The following is a 22551-nucleotide window of genomic DNA, read 5'->3' on the forward strand; positions in this document are numbered from 1 at the left end:
TGCATATACATTCCTAGAGCCAGCTTGAAAATGTTCAAGCAAGATATTACCAGTCTCTTTGACAATAACCACTTGTCTCATGTAAAATACCTTTGTAGACTGCACTATGTGCACACAACAGATATAGGTGCTGAAATGTCTTTTCCTACCCTGTAACAGTCAGGATGTCTTATTGTTTGTATGGCTACCAAATATGTGCAAGTATAGGGGGAAGAAAAATCTATGGAAAGTTGTTAATACATTATGTGCAGTCCCTGAAGTAACTGAAATCATTATGTGAAAATTATTCTACCTTTCTTCATCCAGTCCCAACCTCTGTATTTCAGTACAAAAAAAAAAAAAAAAAGTATACTTCAAAAGCAGACTGGCATAATTACAGTACAGAGAAACCTGTAAGAAATGGCAAAATGGCACTAAAAAGATAGGCACTGAGAATAACACAAGCAAAGGCAAAAAATAAAATAATTCTGTTGGTACAATGAAAAGTCTGTGTGTAACAAAACCACAACTGCTAATTAAATTCACTGCATAATTGTTCTGCTGATCTATGCTGTATATTAGGAGGAGTTTGGCTAGAATATTCACAATGCAATCCATATTATTTGCTCTGTAACTGCTCTCTGGGTATGTAGAATTTATGAAAGATAATAGATTTTGCTTAAAAGATTCCTAAAAAAAAAAAAAAAAACCCACAACATTATTTTAAAACATAAGCCTGATGCCAACGTTAGGTTTTGACTTCACAGAGATGATTTGAAAGGTGCTCTCCAGAGCAAGTGAGGATAAGCAAACAGGCTTGTAAAACGCAGAAACATCCTTGGAGTTTGTATAGCTCTGTCTCTCATTCTATGCTTCCTCTTAAGCAATAGGAAACATCAAAGAAGAAGAAATATTTTCGGGGGGGGGGGGGGAAATCCTGGTTTTAAATAACGTGTGTACCTGGATAACAGCTCGTCACGTTTTCCAGAGTGCCTGCTCTGTGTGGATGTGGGCTGCAGGGAAGCTCTCCTCTCTGTCACCCACTGACCCCACGAACTTGAGCAGCTGCATGTTTTCTTAAAGCCCTTTTAAGTGGAGATCAGTTATCTCCACACCTCATTTCTGGATTGGTTTCTGCTCCTTCCACGTGCTGGTGGAAAGCAGCTGCAGCATTCCTGCTCCGCACTGTCACCCCCAGGGACTCCTCTGGTGCCCTCCCTCCATCCCAGTACGTTTTACAAGGGACACCAAGGCACAGGAATGGCACGTCTCGAAGTGCAGGAGGAAATCTGGGGATCCTGAAGTTCCCATGTGCACTGATACACCATCCTCACTGACACTACCGCTACTTTGGTCTGACCCAGAAGAGAGGAGCAAAAGAAATAAAAATGTTATTAAGCATGCCTGCAGGGAGGAGTGCTGTATGCAAAGCTTGAACACAGGAGGTTCAGGTCAGCCTGGGTGTCCTTTATATTAAAATCAGAGAGAACAGGAACTTGAACAAGTTCATTATTTGAGCTCTTGTAAGATGGGCTTTGCAGTTAATTTTCCCTTTCTCTCGCCTGAGCCCCAGCTTGCTTGACCTGTGTTACACTGCACATTTTCTGATAGAAACACCACAGATAAGCCTCTCACCAGCAGCGGCCGTCGTTATCTGGGTCTGTTTGTGAACAGAAATCTGCTATTGGTGTCTGAAAAAAAACGGGCTGCTTAATGTCAGGGAGTATGTCAAATTATGTCATGAGAAAAGGAGAAAATATCTTGATAAGATTTTCTTTTTTGAATAAATTGAAGCAGGAGAGATAAAAAGCTGTTTCTCAAAGAGAAATACAGGAATAAAGTTTGCTAGTCATGAAGATGCATCATTGTGTACATGACAGGGAGATTGTTGTCAGAATATTTAATTTAGTTATTTGTTCTGTGGTGCATGGTTATCACCAACCCTGCATCACTCCCATCAGTTCTAACAGAGCCATAAACTGTTTAGGACCAAGAGCCAGAGCCTCTTTTTTCAACTTTATGCTATGTTCAAGGTTGTTTTAAGAGGATAAACATTTACCAAGCTGCAGAGAGAGGACAGCAGAAGAGCAACATCTTTGCCTCTTAGACAGTGCATCAAATTGAACTTTCCATAACATTTTCAAGATGGGAAGAATCTTTGTCATTAACAAATTTCTGTGTGTGTTCTGGGCCCCATTTCCCTGATGAATTCCTGTTCCTATGCATCCCGATTGATTTGTTTCTGTCTACCTTTCACACATTTCAATTTCTATAACATTTTTACATTATATATAAAATATCCAAGTCTGCAAAGGGATAGCTACATCAAGACAATGAGATTATTCTCTTTGCTCATTAAAAACCGAAACAAAAAAAAAAACAACCCACACACACACACAAAAAGCACAGAAACTGCATTTTTTTTTGTTTGGTTGTTTTGGGGTTTTTTTTCCTTGCTTGTGGGTTGACAATGTGTGATAGCAGCAAGTATATGTCTCTTAAAGATGGATATGGTTCTTAGGAAAAGTTCTCAGTGCCTTCTAGCTGGTGGAAAAGTTTGGTCTGAAATATATTAGAGACACAACTATCAAAGGAAAAAAAAAGAAAAAGCAATGGCAGCAATAAAGATGCTGACAGTAACATAGTGCCTTAGTCCACTGAGATTTGGCAATAATCAATAGAGGATGCCCTCTCTAAAAATATTTTGGCTTTTGGCAGCTTTAAACATTTTGCTACCCATTGGTGTACATTGTCTAAGGATCGGGCCTCTTGAAAAATTTAGAGAAACTTTGAGAAATTACTGAAAGAACAATAAACATTTATATCTCAGAAATTCACAGAACACCACCAGCTGGGCAGGAACAGACAATATTCCACATCTGCAGTATCAGAAAAACAACAGGATAGAGGTCATAGTTATTCTTGCTGCAAATGTAATTCTGGTTGCTTTATCTTCAGGGAAGAAGCAAAGTTTATTACAAATGCTATAGACCTTCCTTTTACACAGATATATGAATAAGGAGTGTCTCCACTGCAACCTAGAAAATTATCTCAGTTAGTGGAAAATCAGCTCCTGTTTTTGCAGAAATGATGTCTAGATTGCATGGGTTAAATTGCAGTAACTGCTGAAGCACAACACTACAATGTCAGGTTTTTTTCTCAAGATTGGTACAAAGGGTCAGACAGTATCATCATAGATGTCTAATGCCCTCTGTTATGAAAAACTAACTATCAAGAGAAATCAAACAGTACTGGTTTTAATTCCTTACTATAATTTAATCACTGTTTATGAAACAGGGATTTTTGAAGCATTTAGACTAATTAATCAATTCTGATACAAACACTTCTCTTCATCCTTTTGAGCCTCAACGTAATCTTCCCTTTTGGAGCACCAAAATCTTTTTGTCATGATATTTTTCCCATGTTTCCTCACTTCCAGCCTGAACAAGAAACAGAAATTACCAACTACCACAACAGAATTGTCATTGCAACATTCCAGTCCACTTAAAATAAAATCGTGCACTGCAGGATGGAACACCAGTTGAAGTCTAAGTCTGTCTTAGCCAACTTAGGTCTCATTTTCTTCCAGAAACAGTATCTCCAAAATACCATGGCCATTCATGTCTATAATATGACTACCTATAAACATGATGTCACTCTGCCACTTTAACCATCTTATCTGAAACATATCCTTTGGCTCATGGAACCATCAAAACTTTGGGATCTTTCTTCCTTTTAAGAATACTCAATGAGTATTTTTAGAAGTTCCCCCTATGCCTTTAAATAGATCCTTTGCAGATGTGAAGAGAAGGCTGATTTTGCAGGACAGTTGCAAAGAGTGTATGAGAATGTTGTGCTACACAGAATCAGCATGGCTTCAGATGAGCTCAGAATTGCCCCCAGATAGTTTACTGCAGGGATCAGAAATTGAGAGATGGCTTTTTATTGTCCTGTGTGCTAGTACCAAATATCATGCATGATGATGATAAAAATTTATCTGAAAAATACAGAATAGGAATCTTAGACTAATATTTCTTAGTATGAGATTGGCTTTCAGATTCCAAAAAGAGGAATATAGGAAGAAGAATGTGATAATTGATCCTATAAAATATGCCATTCTTTTTCATAGATGAAACCACAGAAGTTCTTAGAATTCAGCAATTCACTTGATGGCTGTAAAGCATTCATGACAAATCAAAAGGTCCTAAATGAAGCATTTGTGTACAGTTCTTTAGTGCATGGTTAATCACAAAGACACAAAATATGATGGGAAAACAAGGTGTGCTAGCAATAACTGCAATCTATTTGGTGTAAATGGTTCAGTTGCATGCCAGGCTACCAGTACTTCTGCTTCAGATCATGTTGTTCTACATTTATGGCAAGTATTTGTTTTCATCAGATAAATGTAAGTAACATAATCATGAGGCAATGAAGACAGTAGATGGTACTTTCCGTATTTTTTTACTGCAGCAGTTTTTTACCTTTTTATTCTGTCTAAGAGAATCCACTTGGGAATTTTGATTGTGAAGGATTTTTTTTTCCCTGACTAGTGGTGCTAGTGGTAATAAAGATCTGAAAAGCTTTTATTAATGAAATATCTTTTATTTTATTGCCTAGCTTTTATTCATTTTTCACTCACATGTAAAAGAGAGCAAAGAGAAAAAAACCACCAAAATGTACTTACACATAGAAATAACCTGTAAAGTCCTAAAAAAAGAATTTTGAGGTAATAGAGATAACATTTTTAGATTGTAAGGATGGAAGGTGAAGAAACATAGAGCCTTTGGGAAGGTAAAATTCCCTTTAAACATTTTCTCACTGCTTCCTGTACCACAATAATCTTCTTTTGGATGTAACATTATTTAGCTGTAACATAACTTATTCTGGCAGTAACACCAGTTCATTTGTCTCAAGGGCCATATACTTCCTAAGATACTGCATAAAATTAATACTTTGGTCCAGCCATAGGTTATACGAAGCACAGAAGATCTACCACATGTACACTGCACACTGCAAGCACCTGTAGCTGGCAGAGGTCTAAGTAAATAGGTCCTTGCTCATATCTCAATGTCACTTATTTCTAAAGTTGACCTGACAATGCTAGGAAATAATACAAAACCTGAGGGATTAAACCCAGTACATTAAGGGCAATACAGATGAGCTTCCCTTTCAGATACAAGTGCTGTTCAAGAAGTCACCTTTATGGCTCAATTCAGTGCATTTAAGATAAATTTTTGGATTGCAGTTTCATATCTACAGACCACCTCTCCTAGACAGCTTTGGAGATTTACAGTTACAGTGGGTTTCTAAAATGCCTACAGCTCATTTGGGGAAGAAAATAAGAACACGAAACAAACAAGTATTACTCGGGGATTGTGTGTTCCTGCACAGGTAAGTTCATTTAACAGAAAATCAATTGGCACACAGTTATGCAAAACAAAATGAGTAATAACAGGGTTTATGAGTCCAACAAACACCTAGTGGCAACTACTGTGTATTGGTATTTCCTAAAAACTTCTAAAATCAGGTGGTTTATTGCAAGATAAAACACAGGAGAAACCATAATTGCTACTTTTGAAAGAGATATGGGAAGCACTTTGCTGCCAATTTGTCAGAAATGTGAACTATATAACTATATAGCTACAGTTACCATGGTTGCCATCTTTACAGTGGATGCTCTCATGCTGTGGCAAGCAGAACAAGCTTCCTATGGTTATAAATTCCCTCCCTATCAGGAAACCTAATGAGAGGCTGCCTATTTCCCTTCACCCAAGATGGAGCAGGCACATCTTCATCTGTGGAGGTACAAGAGGTGTAGAAAGGCGCCAAGGGACCATGCTGGTGGGGCACAGTGCCTGTACCCAGTTGGGTAGCTGCAGTGCAGGGACTGTGTATGAACTGCTGGGGTGGGCATCTCATGCAGGTCCCTTACAGAGGAAGTGACTCAATAGTTTCCACAATCTGTGATTTCTATCCAAATCTCCTTTTATATTTTTAGATATAAACTCAGTGAGGCTTTTAGGTCTCATTGCATTCTAGTCACTGTTTTGAATATTTTGTGCATCTTTATTATATTGCTTGTGAATATCTTAGGTAAAAAATACCCCCTGCCATTGAGATGAACTTGCCAGTGTTGTTTGACTTCTCTTGTTTCTGAATTTGTCTGTAGGTGTGCACCCATGGATCTGGTGCACCCATGATATTAAAAAAAATATAAATCACAAAGGACTGCTATAAATACATTCCTTTCATCCCACCTTTTGAAAAAGTGAAGAGAAAGAAAAAAGTGGGGAAAAAAAGGCTCTGCAACAAACCCCGAGCAAGAAGATATAGATCAGGTCAAAATCTCATCCTGAATTTGAATGTTCAACAACAGGAGTTAGTAAAAGATGTAGAAAAGAGGAGATGCAGAAACACGCCTTATTTAAAAGTACACTCCAGCAAAAAAAAGCCTTCCAAGTTTCATGTCAGCCTTGTAAGTTTCCTCTAAAACCAGAAATAGAGTGAGCAATAGTTACTTAATAATAAGAGTGACCTATTTTGGAAATAAAATTAATATGGAAGTTTTCTTCTGAGAATAGGAACAGTTTTTATGAAACTTCCCCACCACTTCATGGACCCATTCTACGATGAGCATTTAATAATTCTTATTCTGACTCTCTCTGCATATCTCTCAGAATCCAAACTAAATTTCCGATCTTCGGGTTTCTTCTAGGGCTGAAACCTGCTTGATTTGCCCAGGTGAGTGCCTCCATAGACGAGCCTTTAACCCCGGAGTGAGGGGAAGCCCCGCGTCCAGGAGCCTCGGTTCCGAGCGGCGAGAGCCACCGAGGGAGCCCCGAGTCCTCGCCAGGCCTTGTCCAGGAGCCGGCAGCTCCGCGGAGGCGAGCAGGGACCCACAGGGGGCGGTGCCAGGAGGGGCAGCCCCGCCCTGAGCCGGTAAAACCCGACCCAGGGGTGCGCGCGAGCAACAAGTGGTGCGGTGCTTGGCGCCGGCAGCGCGAGCGGGATGTGAAGCGCTCGCCTCAAGGCCAGGGCCTGCTCTGGGAGCTCTGCTCTGGCTGCCCCGGCGGTGGCAGCGTCGGCACCAGACGGAGCCGATGAGAGGGGAGGCTGCAGCGCGGAGCTCGGGGTGCAGAAAGTGCCTGCGCTGGTCTCGTGAGGCGAGGGTACACAATGGTCAGGGCTGCGCTCGGTGCGCCCTGGTGGAGGCCCTCCTGCAGCAGGAGCTGAGCTGCGAGACACTGTCAGTAGCTAAAAGATGTCGGCGGAGCTGGACTGCTTGCTCCAGGCCCAAACTGTTCAGCGTCCACGATAGTGTGTACAGAAAAGGAGAAGGGTGTTAATCCAGGAAGATGGGAGCTAGTAACATACAAAAACAAAAGCAAAAAACCAAAAAAAAAGACAACAAAACAAAAAAACCCCACCAAAGCAGAAAAAGGAGGAAGAGGACAATTCAAAGCAAGGGACTTCCTTCCTCTGAAATCCGATATCCCAACCCAAAACTGCAGTTCTGCAGGGGGCTAACAAGGAAACGGCAACTGGACCAAATGAGCAACCTGCTGAAGCACCAGTGAAGAGGATCACTACTGATGCCTCCAGGAGAAAGTGATGGGTCACAGTAGTAGGTGACTCTACTTTGAAAGTCACAGAGGCACCTGCCTGTCAGCCTGACCCAGTCTCAAGGGAGGTGTGTTGCCTAGCAGGGACTTGGATTGGGGATATTGTTCTGACCACACCACCCAAATCTTGGAAGGCAGATACTGGGACTATGAGAATGAAGACCGTAGACCCACTGTAGGAGAGGGTCTGGTTTGAGATTCAAGACCAACTTAAGAACCCGTATGTGCACAAGTCCATGGGACCAGATGAAATCCATCCATGGGTCCTGAAGGAGCTGGCGAATGAAGTTGCTATGCCATTATCTATTATATTTGAAAAAAAACGTGGCAGTCAGGTGAAGATCCCAATGACTGGAAAAAGGGAAATATAACCCCCATTTTCAAGAAGGGGAATAAGGAAGACCCAGGAACTATAGACCAGTCAGTCTCACCTCTGTGCCTGGCAAAATCTTGGAGCAGATTCTCCTAGAAAGCATACTGAAGTGGTTGTTGACAGCCAGCGTGACTTCACTAAGGGGAAACCCTGTCTAACCAATTTGGTGGCCTTCTATGGTGGGGCTGCAGAACTGATAAATAGGGGCAGAGCAGTTGGTGTCATCTACCTGGACTTGTGCAAAGCATTTGATGCTGTCCCACATGAAATCCTTGTCTCTAAACTGGAGAGACATCAATTTGATGGATGGACCATTCGGTGGATAAAGAATTGGCTGGATGGCCACACACAGAGTTGTGGTCAACAGCTCAGTGTCCAATTGTAGACCAGTAACGAGTGGTGTCCCTCAAGGATCAGTGTTGGGACCAGTCTTGTTCAACATCTTTGTCGGTGACATGGATGGCGGGATTGAGCGCGCCCTCAGCAAGTTTGCCAAGGACACCAAGCTGTGTGGTTCGATTGATGAGCTGGAGGGAAGGGATGCCATCCAGAGGGACCTTGACACGCTTGTGAGGTGGGCTAATGCCAACCTTATGAAGTTTAACCATGCCAAGTGCAAGGTCCTATACCTGGGTCAAAGCAATCCCAGGCACAGCTACAGGTTGTGCAGAGAAGAGATTCAGAGCAGCCCTGTGGAGAAGGACTTGAGGTTGTTCCTTGATGAGAAAATGAACCTGAGCCGGCTTCAGTGTGCGCTCGCAGCCCAGAAAGCCAACTGTATCCTGAGCTGCATCAAAAGGAACGTGACCAGCAGGTGGAAGGAGGGGATCCTGCCCCACTACTCTGCTCTCGTGAGACCTCACTTGGAGTATTGTGTACGGTTCTGGTGTCCTCAAAATAAGAAGGACACGGAGTCTTGGGCAACATGGTTTAGTGTGTGGTATCCCTGCCCATGGCAGGAGGCTGGAACTAGGTGATCATAAGGTCCTATATAACCCTAACTATAGTATGATTTTGTCATTTTATACTAAATATTAAATTCCTATTAAATATTTTCATATTGCATATATTATTTTTAGAACATATTTCCACACACTCTTCCCTTTAACGAAGATGTAGTCACAGAATCTGAGAAACATCTGGATTAAATAAAACATGGTGCAACTCCAGTGGAGTTAGTGAGATAAACCTAGGAGACATCCTGATTTAGCATGCTCAGATTTTAAATGGTGACAACAGGAGACTGTTCTGTGAAAAACATAAAAAAATGTAGAATAATTGACTTCTGTAAAAGAATGGTCCTATGAAATCTGGTAAGAGATTAATAAAACTGATTGCTTTTGGTTATAACAAATTATTTGTAAGCTTTTCAGGAGATACACTAGCACCAAATGTTATTCTAATATATCACCGGAGGCAGGCTGTTTTCTAAGACAGAAGTACAATTGATCATTATTAGCATAAAGAAGCTGCTGATATTGTACACTAATAATTAGATGTTAATGTTAATAAAACAATCACTGTAATGTTCATCTACTGAATGCAGTGTGGTGAATATATCGTGCCTTGCCTATGCAATGAATATGATTTACCAGTTCATGAGTACAGTATTTTGGGATAAAACTTGGATGATTAGAGAATAGAAAATGTTCTTCTGAGATGAGATTTTCAGCACTGCCCTTTACCTTCTTTCAATAAACAAGGGAGATTCTGCGAACAAGGAACAAAGATTAAGCTTTGGTAGAAGTATTAAGGGATGATTAGCGATCAATAGTGCAACTATATCATGTTTTTACTATTCAATAATGTAACATTTGTCATAATAACTTCAAAACTTTACCTAGGACTGTTTAGAAGGAAGATTATGAATAAACTTACTGTTTGAGTTTGTTTATCTTTTTCTAGCAGCTATATCCTTCTCCCTGATAAGCCCTGAGTATACAAATACTTCTAGTCCTTGGGCAATCACTCTTTTTATCTACTGACAGGTTTGCTGAACACCAATGATTTCAAAATTGTTCCTGCGAACATTGGTCTTAGTAAAACATTACTTGGCCACCAATATTTCCAGTCCTAAAAAATGAATGCTAGGACATAAACAATACCAAAGCAAGTTTATTTAAATACAACATTTAGCAGAATATTTGCCATTCATTTAACACTGTCTTCAAAGGTCTTTGCTCCATGAAACTGCTGTGACTCATCATTATCACATGTATGATTTAATGATATTGAATGGTGTTGAAGCTTTAGTTTAAGCATGGGCCCTGAATCAAATCCACAAATTCAAGAAGAGCCATAGAGGGGGCTGAAAAGATAGATAGAAAAACGAAGGGACCTAAAGTGAAAATAGCAGAGACACTGAACTTTGTACTTAGCCAGTTCCAAGGGGTTGCTTTTTGTTTGCTGAGTAGTTTGTTAAAGCCCGTATTTAAAATTTCCCTCTTTCTTCCCAGTCAGGCTTATGTTTTGTTTTCAGATAAATATAGGAAAACTGCATATTCTAAAAACTCAAATAAAAAAAGAATGGATAGGCTTTGTTTTAGCAGTTTATTCTTTGGTAATAAGTTTGAGAAACAGGATCTATCAGATAAGATGTTGTAAGGTCATATTTGATTGCTGGGTTGCACGTGACATGGAAAGATTTGACAGTTTTTTAGTAATCACGTTTGTCAGAATTTCGCTGAAGGATTTGCAGTCTCTGGCCATGATGCTGATGAGTGCTATAGATGCCAAAGGGCTCTAGCTTTGCATCTGTTACACTCAGAGACAATGTCTGGTTTTGAAATAATTTCTGTGCTTCATGCATAATCTCATGCCATGGAGAGGATTGGAAGTTCAAAAGCTTGTATTCTCTTTCATCATTTTTATTACAGCCCAGAAATTTTGCTTAGCCAAAAGATTCCTTAAAGCATAGTAAATCCTATGGAGAAAATGCCATGACAAATTCATTAATATACTCCGAAGTTTCATAACGTACTTCTAAAAAGAAAAAATTAATTAGCTGATGGGCAAGACCAGGAATACCACAGAAATACTTCTGTTTAAATCTCAGTACTTGCGCAGCAGTGGTTTCTGCGGCAAAATGCAATAATATGTCATTCAGTGACATTTTGAAATATGCCGGATGGAAAGCAGTCTCTGTGCTTTTGCCAGACTTTATTTTATGTAGGCCTATTTCTGATTTTTGCTGACTATATATTAAGCAGTGTTGACAGATAAATACTGATGTTTTATTTTCGTTCAGATTATGAAGTGGCATGCTCTAAAGACTGGTGAAGTAGATTACTTAAACCACTATTACTTCTAGTGCATTTTTTATTATTATTTTCCAGAATCTTCATCTTGTATTTGCTGTCCTTCTGTCAGCTCTGGCAAAAACTGATAGCCAGTTAAGTTTTCTGAATAAAAGAAGGTTTTTACTTCCTAGGCTACTGTTTCTCTTCAACTTCATGCTTATGAAGAAATTTTTACTGCATTTTCATGAACTGAATAAAGTTGCAACATAAGTTTATTTCTTTATTGAATTGTCCTGGAATAAATAAATAAATAAAATAAATAAATAAATAAATAATTTGCTACAAACTAATAGTATTTACCCTTTCAGAGCCAGGTCAGATACAATAATCCATTTATCCACACACATCTTTCAAAAACCTGCACACCTAGGCAAAGACAGATCCCCTTTGAGAAAGCTGGTTTTGCAAGTAGCACCGTTATTGCCTTTTGCTTGTGTTTTTCCTTTCTGATTCCACCTGAGAAGTGAAACAATAATGCCAAAATACTATGATAAAACTTTTTCCTATGTTCTTTTTGGTGGAAATGATAGCATTCTGATTAAATCCTCTGGCTGAGGAAATAGCTTTCAACCAAATGCATTTGAATAATTTGATAAGCACTTGAAATGTTTTTATCTGGTTAAGGAAGCTTTGTCATCAGTTTCAATAAGAAGAGAAAGCTCTAAGTCTTTTCTTATGTCTTTGTTGTCATCACAAAAACAACAAAATTTCCCTTCCAAGTTGCTGGTAACCAAGATAGTGTAGCCACCTTCTCTTTCTGTAACAGGCCCATGATCTCACTGGTGACTATGGGGGTATTTTGTTAGTTTAATGACACTTTTTCTGAGCTCAGTAAGTTTGATGGCTTATGAGCATATTGTCCCTTCCATCAAAGACTTGGTATTCAAGGGCTATGCTGAAGGACTTGCCTCCAAAACAGAAAGTTATATAGAGCAAAAAAAGTGGTAAGTACAATAGCACATGGTTTATATCAGCTTGACAGCATTGTTTTTGGCCAGCACCCAAAGCTGCAAACTTCTGAGTTGGAAGTTTGAGCTGTTGTTTAAAGCTTGGAACTGAGTCTTGGAAAGCTGTAGCTTATCCAAGCATACATGGCAGAGATGTCTAACATGAAGTTAAAACAGTGCTCCGTGCACGTCAGTGTCAAAATATGATGAAGAATGAACTGAAAATGTAATGTGTTCAGCTAAGGAGATGGGAATGATGTTTTAAATGCTTGTATACAAAATAAAAAGAGTGGAACTGATCAAGTAGAAATTCCTAGAGAAGCTTCTTTTACACAGGTCTTTTGAAGAAAGACTGGTTAGAAACTTCAGCTATAATCACACTTTAATAGAAATTATTTTCACTTGCTACCAAAGGATTAAAAAATATTTTAAGCACACAATGTGCATGAGTTGTTTAGATCAAAAGTTTTTACAGGCATACCCATGAGCATGTTAGATCTTTATAACTTATTGATGACCTGTCTGATGGAGACTTTCTGAAATTTCAGTTTGTCACACCTATAAAAACTAAACTAACATGTTTGAAAACAGCATATGCAAAAAAGAAAAGCAATCCGCTTTTCCAAAAAGTAAGTCTTGTAAAGGCATTAAAAGGTTCTGAATCAGGCCCAAGTCAGCAATTCAAATTTGCTAGTAGTTATTGACACGTCAACAACAAATACAGCATGGCTTTACTATCTTTCAGCATTTGTCACACACAGACAGAAAAACATTCCTGAAATTTCTCAGCTGTCACAGAATTAGCACCATCTATTCCTTCCCTTCAGAAAGACAAGGCTACTAGAAACCAATAGGATACTTCAGGAACTGGAGATTTCCCCCCATCACAGATGTATTCCTTCATCCCCCCCAAAGGAGCTTTTTTTCTATTCTGCAAACATTTTAATGTCCTTGTAAAAGACGTTTTCCTGTACAGCTGAAGCAAACTGTATCAAGGAAAAATGAAGAAAGAAAAAGTGGCTGAATTTTTGTTTCCTCTTGAAATCTACCATGGTGGTTGAAGTCATAGCTGTATGGCCCAGCAGGGAGCCTGGAAAATGAAAATCACTCAAGCTTTCCATGCAGGAGGAGCTATGAAGATACCTTTCAAGTCGCTCTCTGTGAATTCCACATTACACCCACAGGCTGAATGAGATCTTCCCTTGATCTGAAAATACATAGGATTAAGAGTCCCGTGGGCAGTGTGATCAAAAGACAAAGAGATTTGATGCTTCCACATAATGTCCTTATATGCTTTTGATTTATAAGTTGATGGGCTTTAATCACAAGTGGCTTGGAGTACTGCTTGTCTCAAGGTGGACTTTGGCCTTTCTTGGACTGTTACATAAGACAAATACTGAATCTTGAATAAAGGCGTTCTCTAAGGATACCTTGATATCTTACTGTCCAAAGAAAGATTCAGTTTCAAGATCCTTGTGTGGGATACAGCTAGCCACATCCTCTGAAGCAAAGGGAATTTCCTCTTCTGCCAAATTTGATTTTTATCCTTGGCAAGGGTGTGGTATCAGAGAGTGGAAGAATACCTTTTGCTTAAGTTCTCCATAAGAACTGTTTTACTTGGCTACTAATTGACAAGAAACACAGGTTCAATGGAAATATAAACAGAGAGGGAATGGGCAGTCTCAAATTTATGAGCAAAGCATCTTTTTCAGTGGGAAATTAGGACTTTGCCTTAGGCAGTCTGCTGCTGAGTTGCTTCATACATGCTTCATCACTAATACTGTACCAGAAAAGAGGTCTACACTGAAGCCTCACTGAAGATGGAGGGACCAACAGTTGCTTGAACTGTAACTTTGAAGGAACATCTCTGCATCCTTAAATTTAGGTTGTGATTACAAAATGTCAGTTTTGTGAAAAGTCCAAATTTCCAAATCCTCTTTTCCAATTTTTTTTCTGCTTCTGCTTGAATTTCACATACTTTAAATTTTGTGAAGATGTCTTATGGTACAAATAAGTAACAAGCTACATGGGATCTTAAAAATTTTTTTATCTCTGTTTTCAAGTATTTTTTTTCTTACAAAGGGAAATTCTATCCTGCCTGCAGCATTTGAAGTCTTCTCTACAGAACACAGCCAAATATAATTTTCCTTTCCCTTCTCTTCCCTTCCTCTCCCTCTCTTTTTCTTCTCTTCCCCTCTTCTGTTTTGCTAGTTTGGGTTTAGCTTTTGCTTTTTGTTTTTTTTTCAAAGAGATCAAGATGGCAGGGGAGTTGCTGAGATACACCTGCTTGAATTTGTCCTATATGCAGCTAACCAAGAATTGAGCAGGGCTTCGTCCTCCCAGGTTTGAAGCAGAATGTGCTCCAGACCACAATGAAATCAGTTGCTTTCCCAGAGAAGCAAAGTGGCATTAAAGTTTCTAACTGGGCACAATTTCACCTTTCAGCAAGATAATCTCTAGCCTTTCTCTGAAGTCCATTCTGTAGCATGATTTGTACTTCTCTCTTGTGAACTGTGCTCTGAGCTAATACTATTTGAATCTATTTTCCAGTTCTGCCACTGAGCAGGTTATACCACCCCTTTGCCCACTTCCCCTTCTGTTTCTCTCTACTTTGCCTGTTTTGACTGCCAGCTCTTCAGTATATCTGCACAATTCCTAGTATAACAGGACCATGATCACAAATGCAATTATGAGGCATGGCAAAGAATTAAAAATGAATTAATCTTCTTCAAGCATTACATTTTCTTGCGTGAAGCAGAAGAAACCAAACTTGTCTTCCGGTGCTCAATAAAAGACATCCTAAAACTCAGACAAACCAGTAAAGCTGACATTTAGAGTTCTACAGCATAAATGTAATGTTATTGTTTTCAATTGCATATGTAAATCAAGAACAAATTAGCAATTACTGTTGGAAATAGGAATGTGCCTGGTACTGTAGCCATTACTGAAGTTTAATGTCCTATACTCTGGAGTTGGAGTGCAACATGATGGTTTGTTAAGGCTGCTAGAATATGTGCTATACTGCTGTATTTCTGAATTCATTGTTTTACAATTAATTCCATCTCTGTAAAAGCACTTTTCTTGTTTGCTTTATTCTTTTTTTTCTTTCTTTCTTAAGTTAGCTGGCAATTAATTTTTTAATCAGGATTCAGATACAGTGTCATTACTGGTTCAAGTCTAATAGTAAGCATTATATGACTCCCAAGGAAAGTGTTTGCTTGCCTTTTTGTTCTTTCCCATTCATGTTTGCCAGGTTAATATTGTGTATGCAAATTTTCATTTGGACTGTATTAGTATACAATCTTAAAGTTAAAAAGCCAGAATATTTTGAATTCCAGTAATCCTCAACTGTACCAAATACAATAGGCTTTCTCGTTTACATTAACTAATTATCACTGTGCAGCACTCTAGGTGAATTTCAACACAAGCACTCTAATAATGTAATTAAAAATGTATAAAGGAATTAAAAATTAATTAAAAGGATATCGTACAAAAACTTTCAATTTGAACTAAATTAAATTACTAGATTTAAGCCTCTCAGTAGATTAAGAATGTTGGGATGCCACTAAGACCTTTTGCAGAAAAAAATAATTGTCATATCAAGCAGGAAGAAAAATAACTCTCAGAAACTTCTAGGGTCTCATTCCTGTAAAGACCACCTTTACCTTGCAGATGGAAATACCATGCCAATAATTGTTGGTACCAGTAGCAATAATCCCTATTTAACAGACATATGAAAGTGGTAAGGGAGAAGCTGAGTTGACTTATCTTGAAGCTTATTTTGAGTCCTGGGGTAGGAGGAGTCTCAGCTGTTGGTTTGGCCCAGTTCTGGGTGGGTTTGGGTGTCAGCCCTCACTGACGATCTGTTGACTCCATCTTTCTTGCTTATGCAACCAGGCTGATGCAGCACTCCATGAAGAGCAATACCCAGCAAAGCTGGCCCTGTCTGCCCCCCACATAATTTCCAGCTCTCCTCCAAACAAGCTTCAGCCCAGGAATGCCCTGAGCTTGCACAAAAACATGAAGTTTTAGTTTATCCTGCCATTTATATAGACATCCAGGAAATTTTCAGCAGCACATGGAGCAGGGGCAGCCTTAGCATGTCTCACATCCTGGAGATACCTATGGGGAGATCAGGCAAAGCATCCCACACTCTGCCCTCCTGCCTGCACATCCTTGGCAGCAGGTGTGGATAAAGGCACAGAGGTCACTTCCACCTGGCAGACTTTTAATGAATTGAGGACTGCTCACTTGAGCCAGCAGCACCACATAAAGACCAAGTGTACAGACAGTGGAATTTACTGAGAAACTAGCAGTAATAACAAACAAACATCTGTAATAAAACATCAAAGTCAAAATGCATTCTATGTGGTGTGTTAATGGAAAGCAAAATGGATAATATAGAATGTTATTTATCATTCTGGACATCTTCATTTTTCTATTACTGCTCCCTTCCTTCAGGTATCTCTATAGATCCAGTTGTTTATTTTGTTTATTTTTTTTTTTTGTTTTCAGGATTTTTGAGGGTGAGCAAGGTAATAAAATACTCCCTTTTGAGAATTATATTATGCAAAATATCTTTCTATATAAATCATATTCCTGAATATCTAGAGAAGGAAATAACCCAATCATAGAATCATAGAATAGTTAGAGTTGGGAAAGACCTTAAGATCATCAAGTTCCAACCCCCCTGCCATGGGCAGGGACATCTCCCACTAAACCCCGTCACCCAAGGCTCCATCCAACCTGGCCTCAAGCACTGCAAGGGATGGAGCATTCACAACCTCCCTGGGCAACCCATTCCAGTGCCTCACCACCTTAACAGTAAAGAACTTCCTCCTTATATCCAATCTAAACTTCTCCTGTTTAAGTTTTAACCCGTTACCCCTTGTCCTTTCAGTACAGCCCCTAGCGAAGAGTCCCTCCCCAGCATCCTTGTAAGCCCCCTTCAGATACTGGAAGGCTGCTGTGAGGTCTCCACGCAGCCTTCTCTTCTCCAGGCTGAACAGCCCCAACTTTCTCAGCTTATCTTCATAGGGAGGTGCTCCAGTCCCGTGTTCATCCTCGTGGCCCTCCTCTTGGCTTGCTCCAACAGCTCCATGTCCTTTTGATGTTGAGGACACCAGAACTGCACACAGTACTCCAAGTGAGGTCTCACGAGAGCAGAGTAGAGGGGCAGGATCACCTCCTTCGACCTGCTGGTCACGCTCCTTTTGATGCAGTGCTAATATTTTTAACAGGAAAAAGAAAGCATCAAGAAACACATGCCCAAAATATGCTTCAGGCAAGAATTTTAGGAGTCGTTAAGTGCTTAAAGCCAACAGAAACTAATGGAGCTGTACAGGGTGATTAGCTACTCTGCATTGTGTCTGGATCCCAGGTTCAGTCAGGACCCAGATGGGATCAGACCCTGCTTTCTCACTTTGTTTCTCCTCTCACCTCTAATCTACCTGGTGTATGCAGGCTGAAGAGTCTTACTCTGCATTCTTCCTGGGGTTTTGGTGTTGGGATGCACCTAGTTTGATTTATAACACTGCAATATAATTAATTACTAATCTCCTTTAAAGAAAGAGGAATAAGTACACATAGGTAGCAGCTCCAAAATACTGCAAGTCAATACCTTTCTAGCAGATCTCTTTCTATGGTGTGACTCCAGTGTGGATTCATGACTAGCTCTCCCTCAGCAGTGTTTCTGGCTTTGACATTGGTAAGCAGCCCTTCATGTGCAGCTTTTCCTGCTTGAGTTGCCTTTGTAGACTCCGTGACTTCTTTAATATTTCATATTTGGACAGACCCCTAGATATGCAAAATACAAGCAATTTAATAGACAGCGGGTAAGCTCTTAACCTTAGAGAATCTATCCCAGCCACACAAAAAGATCCATTCCTCATGTTAAACCCTCCCTGAGGAGAAAAGTCACCTAAGTACTCCCAGACCACTCCCTAATCTGGTAAAATGAGCCTGCCTTAGACTTGATTTTGCATTTTAGCTAGTAAAGGGTGCTCCAGATGGGAAAGAATGACTAAATTGGCTTACTTAGAATAATAATAGTCATAATGAGACCTTGCCTCACCTGGAGAAAAATGCCCCACTGCAAAGATGTCAGAGAAACAAGCAGTGAGATCTTGGAGCAATTTTATGTTATATGTACACGTACAATGACCTTTAAAGACTTTGCCCACCAGGGAGAAGTTACGTAGCTAAGCAAGCAGGGAAAGCATATGAGCCTGAAGAATTATTTCTTCTGGAAATGGCTAATATATTACTGTCAAAATAGACCCACCACTTTTCGGAACATTATTCTGACTGTTCACAGTTTCTAGCTAAGTTAAAAATCAGCCTGCCATACATTAAAACAGAATGTGAAACAGATCTCCAACAGGAAAAAAAGTGGTGTTATTGTGCAGACAGAATAGAATCTGCTTTGTAGATGATGAAACTGGCTGAAGCGTATATTGGTTTGACAAGCCTTACATACCCCTCTGTCCAAGTGTAAGACCTAGGATAAAAATTTGAAAGAAAAAAAGGAATTATGCACAGAGGATTTTTTTCGTGCAAAGTCTACGTGGTACCCCACTACATTTGCAATCTCTTCCTGTTCGGGTGCAGAATCACAATCTTTGTCTGTCTTGGTAAGGATTTCTACCATAAAGCTAAGGGCAAATCCACAAATTCAGCGGATAAGCTGAAAAGAGGCAAAAGCTTGTAAGAGTGAAGTCCCACTGCGTAAGGGTCTCTGACCAAACTTTATACATTGATAGTGCAGACATCTACATTTCAACTAATCACTGAAATGAATGACTAGTAAGCAGTGACACTCTCAAAATTCTTTGACCTATTTTAAATGTCTGGTTTAGGATGACTGAACTGATCCCCCAAAATATGTTTCTTTCTGTCAATTCCAAAGGTGCTTATAAAAGTGCATACTGTGATACAGCACCTGCAAAGGCTTTACAACCTTGTTGAGATGCTTACCAATCACAGTTCAAGGTCAGGATTTTCCCAGGCTGTCTGTAGGTTTCTTTTATTTGGTTGGTTTGAACGTATGTTCTTCACTAATATGCATTTGTCTTCTGCATATGGGTGCTACAGATAGTTTTGCTCCCATCAAAATCTAATCTGCCCCAACACATTTGTGTATGTTAAATATGAAAGTAAGTTATTATGAAACTGTGCAGAATATTTTTCTGCATCTAAAAGTAATTAGATCTGCAGAAGGATGTAAGTGGTGTAAGAATTATCAGTAAAATGTTAAAGTAACAGAAGATATGTTTGGATGTTACAGAGAAGATGAGAAAAGAATAGGTTCACGCACTGCAAGAAAACAAAATAATTCCAAGCATGCATTATCAGAGAGGCACATGTAGATGTCAGACTGTGGAGACGTGAAAACTGATGTAGATAGAGACTTGAGAGTGATCAGAAGTAGGAATGTTATTAGCTGTGATAAAGCCTGGGCAATGTATCTGAGCAACAGACAAGAAGCTGTCTGTAGGATCTGGCTCAGACAAAAAAGGAGGAAGGGTAAAAAAAAAAAAAAAAATAGCCAAAGATTAAAGAAATCAGAATAAAGTAGAATTTCTAGAAAAATTTTTAGAATAGTTGCAAATATTTGTCTTGGTTTGGGGGGGTCATTTGTGTGCATTTTGAATTTAAGGGTAGAGTTGCTGGGTGACTTTACAGGCTGAACACCCTGCCCTTTCCGTACTAGGACTCTTTGTCTATCTCTGATGCTAGATTGTGCATATACATGAGTTTGTCATGGGCATGCTCCCAATGTGGAGAACTTCTTCCTTTCTCTCATGAAATAGCATTTCATGATTTCACATCCTGAGTTCTATGCTTGCAGATAACTCAGCTAGATGAGTCACAATTATGCAAAGATATTGAACCTGCTGCTTGCAACTTTTATTTGTATACCAGGCATCATTTCAGCTTTATTGCTCCCATTTGCTTTTCTATCTCTAATAACAGGCCTGCCTACAAAACCCACAGAATCCTTTAAAACACACAGTTCCTTAGTTCTCTTGTGAAAAGCGTTGTAAACACTGAAAATACATCTCAGACATAGATGTCTGGAAATGATAATGAAATTATGGTTCATTCTAGGGTAGGGCATCCATAAAACAGATATTAATGTGGAATTTGGGTCCCTGAATCCTGCAATATAAATAAAACTCTCAGATAAAGTGCCATTAATTAGGTGTGGCTTCCATTTTATTTTCTCTGTAGAAGACTCTCACATGCGATACTGTTTATCCTGGTATTAGTATGCTTTTTCATCTTCTCAGCTTTAAAAGCAATGTAATTTATATTGGATTGCAATGTCAGAAATGTGGTACCACTTCAGTGTAACATAAGGAATTGATTTCTACCACTTGCTGCATAGTTTTCCATAGGTTTCTGCATACTACTGTGTATTTAGTGCATATTCTCCTGGCTTGGGATACAAGAGACATATGTAATTAATTTAGGCGATCCTGAGTTAACAAACCTAGAGTAAATTATTTAATTACTTAAACATGTCATTTCACAACTGTTGGTAGTTCACCTGTATAAAATGCAGTCTCTGTGTTTTGTCATTTTGAAGAATGAGTCTAAGGCAGAATTAGCTTTAACTGTATTTGCTGCTATCAAGGCTTTTTCTTTCTAATATTACTGGGAGAAGTAGGAAAAGATTGACAAAGGAGAAATTTATTTTTGGATATGTATGAACTACATATATAAGATATATATAAGCTTGCACAATCATGTATCTGTTTACCTGGCCAGCTATCTGTAGTAATGCTTTTTTAATCCATTAAGTATTTATAATTACTTTTAACAAAGAGATGGAGTTCATGGATATAAGAAATTCCTTCCAATTTCATAAAAGCTGTAAGCTGGAGAGGGAGGATATTAGTGCCAGCACTGAGAATAAAGAAAATTTCACCCTTTATTAGACATCAGAGAATCCAGATGGGTGTAAAAATCTACCCTCGTGAGTTCAGCTCCTCCTCATGCACTCTTCACTGATGTCAGGAAGTACACATTTTAGTGTGACTTTGTTACAGTCAGATTAATATTCAATGAGGGCTTTAGCAAATTTGGTACTTGTACGCCTGCAGAGACAATGTACAGAGCCTGCACACTGCTTGCCCTCACTCAGAACCATATGGAAGTCCAACCGTGGGGTGTTGCTGCAGACCTTGGGCTTTCCCCCTCAGAGAGATTTCCACTCAGGTGGTCTGTGGAGCTTGACTCAGAGTGGCTTTGGTTTACTGAGGAATTTGTTTAAATTGAAGTGTCTGAAAACAGCTTTAAAGTTATTCTAGACTCTTTATCATATTTGGCTACTTACTGCCTTCATGTGAATAATCTTCAGTAAACTGATTAAATTAACGTAATTTCAGTACTAAAATGATGTAAAAAAGATGGCTTGAGCACTTTTGAGGCTGTTGTCTGCTTTTCCACATGCCTTTAAAGTGCAGAATATAGACTATATTTCAGTACAAAGAAGTGTTTAATGTCCTTTTTCACAGTAACACATTCATTTCTACTTGTGGTACAAGACTGCCACAGAAGTAAGTGGCTGGTCTCTGTCCATGGTGTTTAGTGCTATATTCCCAAATACCTTGTTCCCTGCAAGTCAGTGTGTCTTACAACAGTCTCAAAACAGCCAGACTGGACTTGTCTAGCTTTCTGGGATGAGCAGTAAAAGTCCTTGAGCTGTTTACATTAACTTCCCAGGATTGCTCAAATATTTTTGCAGAGTAACCAGTCTTGCTAAATGAGGAAACAATTATCATTGTGTGATTGTTTGGTTATTATCTAGCTGCATGGAGTAATTTGTAAGGTATGGTACAAATAAATACATGTCATCAAGCTTTCTGGAAAAATTATATCATTAGAAAAATTAGTTTGATTATCTTAGCTCGTATGGCATTGATCAACACTCTTCTTAGTAAAATATATACAACTTGGTAAAAGTTGCTATCAATCTACGCCTAGAAAAGACAAATGAATAGTCAGCAGGGAGAGCAAATCGCAAGCACATTTAAGTAATAAGACACAGCAGGAACTGCTATTGTTAGGGTAGAGACCCTGAAGTGTCTTAATGTGATTATGATGTGGCTTCCTGCAGAAAAACAATTATAAGTATCTTAGATAAAATATTATTATCAATATTCTGCAGGGTTAACCAAAAGCAAAGCAATTAAATTTTTATTTCTCAATTTATACCTACAGTCTTAAAAGGCATTTCCAAAGACAGTTTGTCAAAAACACTTTTGTTCTTGGTAGTGATCCTCAGTGCATTACAGGCCCATTGAAAAATAGAGCTAGTACCTAGG

This window comes from Psittacula echo, assembly GCF_963264785.1.
Source record: "Psittacula echo genome assembly, chromosome: 7".
NCBI lineage: Eukaryota > Metazoa > Chordata > Aves > Psittaciformes > Psittacidae > Psittacula > Psittacula echo.